The sequence below is a fragment of the Chaetodon trifascialis genome, chromosome 24 (assembly GCF_039877785.1).
Source record: "Chaetodon trifascialis isolate fChaTrf1 chromosome 24, fChaTrf1.hap1, whole genome shotgun sequence".
Taxonomy (NCBI): domain Eukaryota; kingdom Metazoa; phylum Chordata; class Actinopteri; order Chaetodontiformes; family Chaetodontidae; genus Chaetodon; species Chaetodon trifascialis.
The window spans coordinates 653,946-667,117 of NC_092079.1; positions in this window are offsets into that span (position 1 = coordinate 653,946).

Consider the following 13,172-nt stretch of genomic DNA (forward strand, 5'->3'; position numbering starts at 1 on the left):
AATCATTGCATTTTAGAATAGTGGTGAACATTCCATTCTAGAATTGGTTAACATTGCCTTGTACGTTGTTGACCAACATTCCGCTGTAGAATTTTCTGTTGTTGGCGAACATTCCGTTGTAGAAATGGCAAACGTTGCATTTTAGAATGTTGACGAACATTGCGTTATAGAATTTTCATATATTGGCTTTGATGTTGTTGACGAACATTCCATTGCAGGCTTGTCAATCATTGCATTTTAGAATAGTGGTGAACATTCCATTCTAGAATTGGTTAACATTGCCTTGTACGTTGTTGACCGACATTCCTTTGTAGAATTTTCATATATTGGCTTCGATGTTGTTGACGAACATTCCGTTCTAGAATTTTCAACCGTTGCCTTTTAAAATGTTCACTAACATTCCGTTCTAGTATTTATCAATCATTACTTTTTTTGAAGTAGCATGAACTTGCATTTTAGAAAGTTCAACGAACATTCCGTTGTAGATTTGTCAATCATTGCATTTTTCAAAGTGAAAGGAACATTCCAAAGTAGACATGTCAATTATTGTCTTTTGGAATGTTCAATAACATTCCATTCTAGAATTTTCCAGCATTGCCTTTGATGTTGTTGACAAACATTCCGTTGCCGGCTTGTCAATCATTGCATTTTAGAATAGTGGTGAACATTCCATTCTAGAATTGGTTAACATTGCCTTGTACGTTGTTGACCAACATTCCGCTGTAGAATTTTCTGTTGTTGACGAACATTCTGTTCTAGAATTTTCAACAGTTGCCTTTTAAAATGTTCACTGACATTCCATTCTAGTGTTCATCAAACATTGCATTTTTTGGAAGTTCCCCAAACATTCCCTTGTAGAATTGCCAAACATTGTGTTTTAGAATGTTGGTGAATATTCCATTCTAGAATCTTCAAACATTGACCTTTATGTTGTTGACCAACATTCTCTTTTCGAATTTTCAAACATTGCCTTATTTTTGTAGTGCCACGAACATTCTGTTGTAGATTGTCAATCAATGTGTTATGAATGTTGACGAACATTCCGTCCTAGAATTTTCAACCACCGCCCTGTAAATGTTCACTAACATTCCGTTCTAGTATTTATCAATCATTACTTTTTTTGAAGTAGCACGAACTTGCATTTTAGAAAGTTCAACGAACATTCCGTTGTAGATTTGTCAATCGTTGCATTTTTCAAAGTGAAACGAACATTCCAAAGTAGACATGTCAATTATTGTCTTTCGGAATGTTCAATAACATTCCATTCTAGAATTTTCCAGCATTGCCTTTGATGTTGTTGACAAACATTCCGTTGCAGGCTTGTCAATCATTGCATTTTAGAATAGTGGTGAACATTCCATTCTAGAATTGGTTAACATTGCCTTGTACGTTGTTGACCAACATTCCGCTGTAGAATTTTCTGTTGTTGGCGAACATTCCGTTCTAGAAATGGCAAACGTTGCATTTTAGAATGTTGACGAACATTGCGTTATAGAATTTTCATATATTGGCTTTGATGTTGTTGACGAACGTTCCGTTGCAGGCTTGTCAATCATTGCATTTTAGAATAGTGGTGAACATTCCATTCTAGAATTGGTTAACATTGCCTTGTACGTTGTTGACCAACATTCCGCTGTAGAATTTTCTGTTGTTGACGAACATTCCGTTCCAGAATTTTCAACCGTTGCCTTTTAAAATGTTCACTGACATTCCATTCTAGTGTTCATCAAACATTGCATTTTTTGGAAGTTCCACAAACATTCCGTTTTAGAATGTTGGTGAATATTCCATTCTAGAATCTTCAAACATTGACCTTTATGTTGTTGACGAACATTCTCTTTTCGAATTTTCAAACATTGCCTTATTTTTGTAGTGCCACGAACATTCTGTTGTAGATTGTCAATCAGTGTGTTATGAATGTTGACGAACATTCCGTCCTAGAATTTTCAACCACTGCCCTTTAAAATGTTCACTAACATTCCGTTCTAGTATTTATCAATCATTACTTTTTTTGAAGTAGCACGAACTTGCATTTTAGAAAGTTCAACGAACATTCCGTTGTAGATTTGTCAATCATTGCATTTTTCAAAGTGAAACGAACATTCCAAAGTAGACATGTCAATTATTGTCTTTCGGAATGTTCAATAACATTCCATTCTAGAATTTTCCAGCATTGCCTTTGATGTTGTTGACAAACATTCCGTTGCAGGCTTGTCAATCATTGCATTTTAGAATAGTGGTGAACATTCCATTCTAGAATTGGTTAACATTGCCTTGTACGTTGTTGACCAACATTCCGCTGTAGAATTTTCTGTTGTTGGCGAACATTCCGTTCTAGAAATGGCAAACGTTGCATTTTAGAATGTTGACGAACATTGCGTTATAGAATTTTCATATATTGGCTTTGATGTTGTTGACGAACATTCCGTTGCAGGCTTGTCAATCATTGCATTTTAGAATAGTGGTGAACATTCCATTCTAGAATTGGTTAACATTGCCTTGTACGTTGTTGACCAACATTCCGCTGTAGAATTTTCTGTTGTTGGCGAACATTCCGTTGTAGAAATGGCAAACGTTGCATTTTAGAATGTTGACGAACATTGCGTTATAGAATTTTCATATATTGGCTTTGATGTTGTTGACGAACATTCCGTTGCAGGCTTGTCAATCATTGCATTTTAGAATAGTGGTGAACATTCCATTCTAGAATTGGTTAACATTGCCTTGTACGTTGTTGACCAACATTCCGCTGTAGAATTTTCTGTTGTTGGCGAACATTCCGTTGTAGAAATGGCAAACGTTGCATTTTAGAATGTTGACGAACATTGCGTTATAGAATTTTCATATATTGGCTTTGATGTTGTTGACGAACATTCCATTGCAGGCTTGTCAATCATTGCATTTTAGAATAGTGGTGAACATTCCATTCTAGAATTGGTTAACATTGCCTTGTACGTTGTTGACCGACATTCCTTTGTAGAATTTTCATATATTGGCTTCGATGTTGTTGACGAACATTCCGTTCTAGAATTTTCAACCGTTGCCTTTTAAAATGTTCACTAACATTCCGTTCTAGTATTTATCAATCATTACTTTTTTTGAAGTAGCATGAACTTGCATTTTAGAAAGTTCAACGAACATTCCGTTGTAGATTTGTCAATCATTGCATTTTTCAAAGTGAAAGGAACATTCCAAAGTAGACATGTCAATTATTGTCTTTTGGAATGTTCAATAACATTCCATTCTAGAATTTTCCAGCATTGCCTTTGATGTTGTTGACAAACATTCCGTTGCAGGCTTGTCAATCATTGCATTTTAGAATAGTGGTGAACATTCCATTCTAGAATTGGTTAACATTGCCTTGTACGTTGTTGACCAACATTCCGCTGTAGAATTTTCTGTTGTTGACGAACATTCTGTTCTAGAATTTTCAACAGTTGCCTTTTAAAATGTTCACTGACATTCCATTCTAGTGTTCATCAAACATTGCATTTTTTGGAAGTTCCCCAAACATTCCCTTGTAGAATTGCCAAACATTGTGTTTTAGAATGTTGGTGAATATTCCATTCTAGAATCTTCAAACATTGACCTTTATGTTGTTGACCAACATTCTCTTTTCGAATTTTCAAACATTGCCTTATTTTTGTAGTGCCACGAACATTCTGTTGTAGATTGTCAATCAATGTGTTATGAATGTTGACGAACATTCCGTCCTAGAATTTTCAACCACCGCCCTGTAAATGTTCACTAACATTCCGTTCTAGTATTTATCAATCATTACTTTTTTTGAAGTAGCACGAACTTGCATTTTAGAAAGTTCAACGAACATTCCGTTGTAGATTTGTCAATCGTTGCATTTTTCAAAGTGAAACGAACATTCCAAAGTAGACATGTCAATTATTGTCTTTCGGAATGTTCAATAACATTCCATTCTAGAATTTTCCAGCATTGCCTTTGATGTTGTTGACAAACATTCCGTTGCAGGCTTGTCAATCATTGCATTTTAGAATAGTGGTGAACATTCCATTCTAGAATTGGTTAACATTGCCTTGTACGTTGTTGACCAACATTCCGCTGTAGAATTTTCTGTTGTTGGCGAACATTCCGTTCTAGAAATGGCAAACGTTGCATTTTAGAATGTTGACGAACATTGCGTTATAGAATTTTCATATATTGGCTTTGATGTTGTTGACGAACGTTCCGTTGCAGGCTTGTCAATCATTGCATTTTAGAATAGTGGTGAACATTCCATTCTAGAATTGGTTAACATTGCCTTGTACGTTGTTGACCAACATTCCGCTGTAGAATTTTCTGTTGTTGACGAACATTCCGTTCCAGAATTTTCAACCGTTGCCTTTTAAAATGTTCACTGACATTCCATTCTAGTGTTCATCAAACATTGCATTTTTTGGAAGTTCCACAAACATTCCGTTTTAGAATGTTGGTGAATATTCCATTCTAGAATCTTCAAACATTGACCTTTATGTTGTTGACGAACATTCTCTTTTCGAATTTTCAAACATTGCCTTATTTTTGTAGTGCCACGAACATTCTGTTGTAGATTGTCAATCAGTGTGTTATGAATGTTGACGAACATTCCGTCCTAGAATTTTCAACCACTGCCCTTTAAAATGTTCACTAACATTCCGTTCTAGTATTTATCAATCATTACTTTTTTTGAAGTAGCACGAACTTGCATTTTAGAAAGTTCAACGAACATTCCGTTGTAGATTTGTCAATCATTGCATTTTTCAAAGTGAAACGAACATTCCAAAGTAGACATGTCAATTATTGTCTTTCAGAATGTTCAATAACATTCCATTCTAGAATTTTCCAGCATTGCCTTTGATGTTGTTGACAAACATTCCGTTGCAGGCTTGTCAATCATTGCATTTTAGAATAGTGGTGAACATTCCATTCTAGAATTGGTTAACATTGCCTTGTACGTTGTTGACCGACATTCCGCTGTAGAATTTTCTGTTGTTGGCGAACATTCCGTTGTAGAAATGGCAAACGTTGCATTTTAGAATGTTGACGAACATTGCGTTATAGAATTTTCATATATTGGCTTTGATGTTGTTGACGAACATTCCGTTGCAGGCTTGTCAATCATTGCATTTTAGAATAGTGGTGAACATTCCATTCTAGAATTGGTTAACATTGCCTTGTACGTTGTTGACCAACATTCCGCTGTAGAATTTTCTGTTGTTGGCGAACATTCCGTTCTAGAAATGGCAAACGTTGCATTTTAGAATGTTGACGAACATTGCGTTATAGAATTTTCATATATTGGCTTTGATGTTGTTGACGAACATTCCGTTGCAGGCTTGTCAATCATTGCATTTTAGAATAGTGGTGAACATTCCATTCTAGAATTGGTTAACATTGCCTTGTACGTTGTTGACCAACATTCCGCTGTAGAATTTTCTGTTGTTGGCGAACATTCCGTTGTAGAAATGGCAAACGTTGCATTTTAGAATGTTGACGAACATTGCGTTATAGAATTTTCATATATTGGCTTTGATGTTGTTGACGAACATTCCATTGCAGGCTTGTCAATCATTGCATTTTAGAATAGTGGTGAACATTCCATTCTAGAATTGGTTAACATTGCCTTGTACGTTGTTGACCGACATTCCTTTGTAGAATTTTCATATATTGGCTTCGATGTTGTTGACGAACATTCCGTTCTAGAATTTTCAACCGTTGCCTTTTAAAATGTTCACTAACATTCCGTTCTAGTATTTATCAATCATTACTTTTTTTGAAGTAGCATGAACTTGCATTTTAGAAAGTTCAACGAACATTCCGTTGTAGATTTGTCAATCATTGCATTTTTCAAAGTGAAAGGAACATTCCAAAGTAGACATGTCAATTATTGTCTTTTGGAATGTTCAATAACATTCCATTCTAGAATTTTCCAGCATTGCCTTTGATGTTGTTGACAAACATTCCGTTGCAGGCTTGTCAATCATTGCATTTTAGAATAGTGGTGAACATTCCATTCTAGAATTGGTTAACATTGCCTTGTACGTTGTTGACCAACATTCCGCTGTAGAATTTTCTGTTGTTGACGAACATTCTGTTCTAGAATTTTGAACAGTTGCCTTTTAAAATGTTCACTGACATTCCATTCTAGTGTTCATCAAACATTGCATTTTTTGGAAGTTCCCCAAACATTCCCTTGTAGAATTGCCAAACATTGTGTTTTAGAATGTTGGTGAATATTCCATTCTAGAATCTTCAAACATTGACCTTTATGTTGTTGACCAACATTCTCTTTTCGAATTTTCAAACATTGCCTTATTTTTGTAGTGCCACGAACATTCTGTTGTAGATTGTCAATCAATGTGTTATGAATGTTGACGAACATTCCGTCCTAGAATTTTCAACCACCGCCCTGTAAATGTTCACTAACATTCCGTTCTAGTATTTATCAATCATTACTTTTTTTGAAGTAGCACGAACTTGCATTTTAGAAAGTTCAACGAACATTCCGTTGTAGATTTGTCAATCGTTGCATTTTTCAAAGTGAAACGAACATTCCAAAGTAGACATGTCAATTATTGTCTTTCGGAATGTTCAATAACATTCCATTCTAGAATTTTCCAGCATTGCCTTTGATGTTGTTGACAAACATTCCGTTGCAGGCTTGTCAATCATTGCATTTTAGAATAGTGGTGAACATTCCATTCTAGAATTGGTTAACATTGCCTTGTACGTTGTTGACCAACATTCCGCTGTAGAATTTTCTGTTGTTGGCGAACATTCCGTTCTAGAAATGGCAAACGTTGCATTTTAGAATGTTGACGAACATTGCGTTATAGAATTTTCATATATTGGCTTTGATGTTGTTGACGAACATTCCGTTGCAGGCTTGTCAATCATTGCATTTTAGAATAGTGGTGAACATTCCATTCTAGAATTGGTTAACATTGCCTTGTACGTTGTTGACCAACATTCCGCTGTAAAATTTTCTGTTGTTGGCGAACATTCCGTTGTAGAAATGGCAAACGTTGCATTTTAGAATGTTGACGAACATTGCGTTATAGAATTTTCATATATTGGCTTTGATGTTGTTGACGAACATTCCATTGCAGGCTTGTCAATCATTGCATTTTAGAATAGTGGTGAACATTCCATTCTAGAATTGGTTAACATTGCCTTGTACGTTGTTGACCGACATTCCTTTGTAGAATTTTCATATATTGGCTTCGATGTTGTTGACGAACATTCCGTTCTAGAATTTTCAACCGTTGCCTTTTAAAATGTTCACTAACATTCCGTTCTAGTATTTATCAATCATTACTTTTTTTGAAGTAGCATGAACTTGCATTTTAGAAAGTTCAACGAACATTCCGTTGTAGATTTGTCAATCATTGCATTTTTCAAAGTGAAAGGAACATTCCAAAGTAGACATGTCAATTATTGTCTTTTGGAATGTTCAATAACATTCCATTCTAGAATTTTCCAGCATTGCCTTTGATGTTGTTGACAAACATTCCGTTGCAGGCTTGTCAATCATTGCATTTTAGAATAGTGGTGAACATTCCATTCTAGAATTGGTTAACATTGCCTTGTACGTTGTTGACCAACATTCCGCTGTAGAATTTTCTGTTGTTGACGAACATTCTGTTCTAGAATTTTCAACAGTTGCCTTTTAAAATGTTCACTGACATTCCATTCTAGTGTTCATCAAACATTGCATTTTTTGGAAGTTCCCCAAACATTCCCTTGTAGAATTGCCAAACATTGTGTTTTAGAATGTTGGTGAATATTCCATTCTAGAATCTTCAAACATTGACCTTTATGTTGTTGACCAACATTCTCTTTTCGAATTTTCAAACATTGCCTTATTTTTGTAGTGCCACGAACATTCTGTTGTAGATTGTCAATCAATGTGTTATGAATGTTGACGAACATTCCGTCCTAGAATTTTCAACCACCGCCCTGTAAATGTTCACTAACATTCCGTTCTAGTATTTATCAATCATTACTTTTTTTGAAGTAGCACGAACTTGCATTTTAGAAAGTTCAACGAACATTCCGTTGTAGATTTGTCAATCGTTGCATTTTTCAAAGTGAAACGAACATTCCAAAGTAGACATGTCAATTATTGTCTTTCGGAATGTTCAATAACATTCCATTCTAGAATTTTCCAGCATTGCCTTTGATGTTGTTGACAAACATTCCGTTGCAGGCTTGTCAATCATTGCATTTTAGAATAGTGGTGAACATTCCATTCTAGAATTGGTTAACATTGCCTTGTACGTTGTTGACCAACATTCCGCTGTAGAATTTTCTGTTGTTGGCGAACATTCCGTTCTAGAAATGGCAAACGTTGCATTTTAGAATGTTGACGAACATTGCGTTATAGAATTTTCATATATTGGCTTTGATGTTGTTGACGAACGTTCCGTTGCAGGCTTGTCAATCATTGCATTTTAGAATAGTGGTGAACATTCCATTCTAGAATTGGTTAACATTGCCTTGTACGTTGTTGACCAACATTCCGCTGTAGAATTTTCTGTTGTTGACGAACATTCCGTTCCAGAATTTTCAACCGTTGCCTTTTAAAATGTTCACTGACATTCCATTCTAGTGTTCATCAAACATTGCATTTTTTGGAAGTTCCACAAACATTCCGTTTTAGAATGTTGGTGAATATTCCATTCTAGAATCTTCAAACATTGACCTTTATGTTGTTGACGAACATTCTCTTTTCGAATTTTCAAACATTGCCTTATTTTTGTAGTGCCACGAACATTCTGTTGTAGATTGTCAATCAGTGTGTTATGAATGTTGACGAACATTCCGTCCTAGAATTTTCAACCACTGCCCTTTAAAATGTTCACTAACATTCCGTTCTAGTATTTATCAATCATTACTTTTTTTGAAGTAGCACGAACTTGCATTTTAGAAAGTTCAACGAACATTCCGTTGTAGATTTGTCAATCATTGCATTTTTCAAAGTGAAAGGAACATTCCAAAGTAGACATGTCAATTATTGTCTTTCGGAATGTTCAATAACATTCCATTCTAGAATTTTCCAGCATTGCCTTTGATGTTGTTGACAAACATTCCGTTGCAGGCTTGTCAATCATTGCATTTTAGAATAGTGGTGAACATTCCATTCTAGAATTGGTTAACATTGCCTTGTACGTTGTTGACCAACATTCCGCTGTAGAATTTTCTGTTGTTGGCGAATATTCCGTTGTAGAAATGGCAAACGTTGCATTTTAGAATGTTGACGAACATTGCGTTATAGAATTTTCATATATTGGCTTTGATGTTGTTGACGAACATTCCATTGCAGGCTTGTCAATCATTGCATTTTAGAATAGTGGTGAACATTCCATTCTAGAATTGGTTAACATTGCCTTGTACGTTGTTGACCAACATTCCGCTGTAGAATTTTCTGTTGTTGGCGAACATTCCGTTCTAGAATTTTCAACCGTTGCCTTTTAAAATGTTCACTAACATTCCGTTCTAGTATTTATCAATCATTACTTTTTTTGAAGTAGCACGAACTTGCATTTTAGAAAGTTCAACGAACATTCCGTTGTAGATTTGTCAATCATTGCATTTTTCAAAGTGAAAGGAACATTCCAAAGTAGACATGTCAATTATTGTCTTTTGGAATGTTCAATAACATTCCATTCTAGAATTTTCCAGCATTGCCTTTGATGTTGTTGACAAACATTCCGTTGCAGGCTTGTCAATCATTGCATTTTAGAATAGTGGTGAACATTCCATTCTAGAATTGGTTAACATTGCCTTGTACGTTGTTGACCAACATTCCGCTGTAGAATTTTCTGTTGTTGACGAACATTCTGTTCTAGAATTTTCAACAGTTGCCTTTTAAAATGTTCACTGACATTCCATTCTAGTGTTCATCAAACATTGCATTTTTTGGAAGTTCCCCAAACATTCCCTTGTAGAATTGCCAAACATTGTGTTTTAGAATGTTGGTGAATATTCCATTCTAGAATCTTCAAACATTGACCTTTATGTTGTTGACCAACATTCTCTTTTCGAATTTTCAAACATTGCCTTATTTTTGTAGTGCCACGAACATTCTGTTGTAGATTGTCAATCAATGTGTTATGAATGTTGACGAACATTCCGTCCTAGAATTTTCAACCACCGCCCTGTAAATGTTCACTAACATTCCGTTCTAGTATTTATCAATCATTACTTTTTTTGAAGTAGCACGAACTTGCATTTTAGAAAGTTCAACGAACATTCCGTTGTAGATTTGTCAATCGTTGCATTTTTCAAAGTGAAACGAACATTCCAAAGTAGACATGTCAATTATTGTCTTTCGGAATGTTCAATAACATTCCATTCTAGAATTTTCCAGCATTGCCTTTGATGTTGTTGACAAACATTCCGTTGCAGGCTTGTCAATCATTGCATTTTAGAATAGTGGTGAACATTCCATTCTAGAATTGGTTAACATTGCCTTGTACGTTGTTGACCAACATTCCGCTGTAGAATTTTCTGTTGTTGGCGAACATTCCGTTCTAGAAATGGCAAACGTTGCATTTTAGAATGTTGACGAACATTGCGTTATAGAATTTTCATATATTGGCTTTGATGTTGTTGACGAACGTTCCGTTGCAGGCTTGTCAATCATTGCATTTTAGAATAGTGGTGAACATTCCATTCTAGAATTGGTTAACATTGCCTTGTACGTTGTTGACCAACATTCCGCTGTAGAATTTTCTGTTGTTGACGAACATTCCGTTCCAGAATTTTCAACCGTTGCCTTTTAAAATGTTCACTGACATTCCATTCTAGTGTTCATCAAACATTGCATTTTTTGGAAGTTCCACAAACATTCCGTTTTAGAATGTTGGTGAATATTCCATTCTAGAATCTTCAAACATTGACCTTTATGTTGTTGACGAACATTCTCTTTTCGAATTTTCAAACATTGCCTTATTTTTGTAGTGCCACGAACATTCTGTTGTAGATTGTCAATCAGTGTGTTATGAATGTTGACGAACATTCCGTCCTAGAATTTTCAACCACTGCCCTTTAAAATGTTCACTAACATTCCGTTCTAGTATTTATCAATCATTACTTTTTTTGAAGTAGCACGAACTTGCATTTTAGAAAGTTCAACGAACATTCCGTTGTAGATTTGTCAATCATTGCATTTTTCAAAGTGAAAGGAACATTCCAAAGTAGACATGTCAATTATTGTCTTTCGGAATGTTCAATAACATTCCATTCTAGAATTTTCCAGCATTGCCTTTGATGTTGTTGACAAACATTCCGTTGCAGGCTTGTCAATCATTGCATTTTAGAATAGTGGTGAACATTCCATTCTAGAATTGGTTAACATTGCCTTGTACGTTGTTGACCAACATTCCGCTGTAGAATTTTCTGTTGTTGGCAAACATTCCGTTGTAGAAATGGCAAACGTTGCATTTTAGAATGTTGACGAACATTGCGTTATAGAATTTTCATATATTGGCTTTGATGTTGTTGACGAACATTCCATTGCAGGCTTGTCAATCATTGCATTTTAGAATAGTGGTGAACATTCCATTCTAGAATTGGTTAACATTGCCTTGTACGTTGTTGACCGACATTCCTTTGTAGAATTTTCATATATTGGCTTCGATGTTGTTGACGAACATTCCGTTCTAGAATTTTCAACCGTTGCCTTTTAAAATGTTCACTAACATTCCGTTCTAGTATTTATCAATCATTACTTTTTTTGAAGTAGCATGAACTTGCATTTTAGAAAGTTCAACGAACATTCCGTTGTAGATTTGTCAATCATTGCATTTTTCAAAGTGAAAGGAACATTCCAAAGTAGACATGTCAATTATTGTCTTTTGGAATGTTCAATAACATTCCATTCTAGAATTTTCCAGCATTGCCTTTGATGTTGTTGACAAACATTCCGTTGCAGGCTTGTCAATCATTGCATTTTAGAATAGTGGTGAACATTCCATTCTAGAATTGGTTAACATTGCCTTGTACGTTGTTGACCAACATTCCGCTGTAGAATTTTCTGTTGTTGACGAACATTCTGTTCTAGAATTTTCAACAGTTGCCTTTTAAAATGTTCACTGACATTCCATTCTAGTGTTCATCAAACATTGCATTTTTTGGAAGTTCCCCAAACATTCCCTTGTAGAATTGCCAAACATTGTGTTTTAGAATGTTGGTGAATATTCCATTCTAGAATCTTCAAACATTGACCTTTATGTTGTTGACCAACATTCTCTTTTCGAATTTTCAAACATTGCCTTATTTTTGTAGTGCCACGAACATTCTGTTGTAGATTGTCAATCAATGTGTTATGAATGTTGACGAACATTCCGTCCTAGAATTTTCAACCACCGCCCTGTAAATGTTCACTAACATTCAGTTCTAGTATTTATCAATCATTACTTTTTTTGAAGTAGCACGAACTTGCATTTTAGAAAGTTCAACGAACATTCCGTTGTAGATTTGTCAATCGTTGCATTTTTCAAAGTGAAACGAACATTCCAAAGTAGACATGTCAATTATTGTCTTTCGGAATGTTCAATAACATTCCATTCTAGAATTTTCCAGCATTGCCTTTGATGTTGTTGACAAACATTCCGTTGCAGGCTTGTCAATCATTGCATTTTAGAATAGTGGTGAACATTCCATTCTAGAATTGGTTAACATTGCCTTGTACGTTGTTGACCAACATTCCGCTGTAGAATTTTCTGTTGTTGGCGAACATTCCGTTCCAGAATTTTCAACCGTTGCCTTTTAAAATGTTCACTGACATTCCATTCTAGTGTTCATCAAACATTGCATTTTTTGGAAGTTCCACAAACATTCCGTTTTAGAATGTTGGTGAATATTCCATTCTAGAATCTTCAAACATTGACCTTTATGTTGTTGACCAACATTCTCTTTTCGAATTTTCAAACATTGCCTTATTTTTGTAGTGCCACGAACATTCTGTTGTAGATTGTCAATCAGTGTGTTATGAATGTTGACGAACATTCCGTCCTAGAATTTTCAACCACTGCCCTTTAAAATGTTCACTAACATTCTGTTCTAGTATTTATCAATCATTACTTTTTTTGAAGTAGCACGAACTTGCATTTTAGAAAGTTCAACGAACATTCCGTTGTAGATTTGTCAATCATTGCATTTTTCAAAGTGAAAGG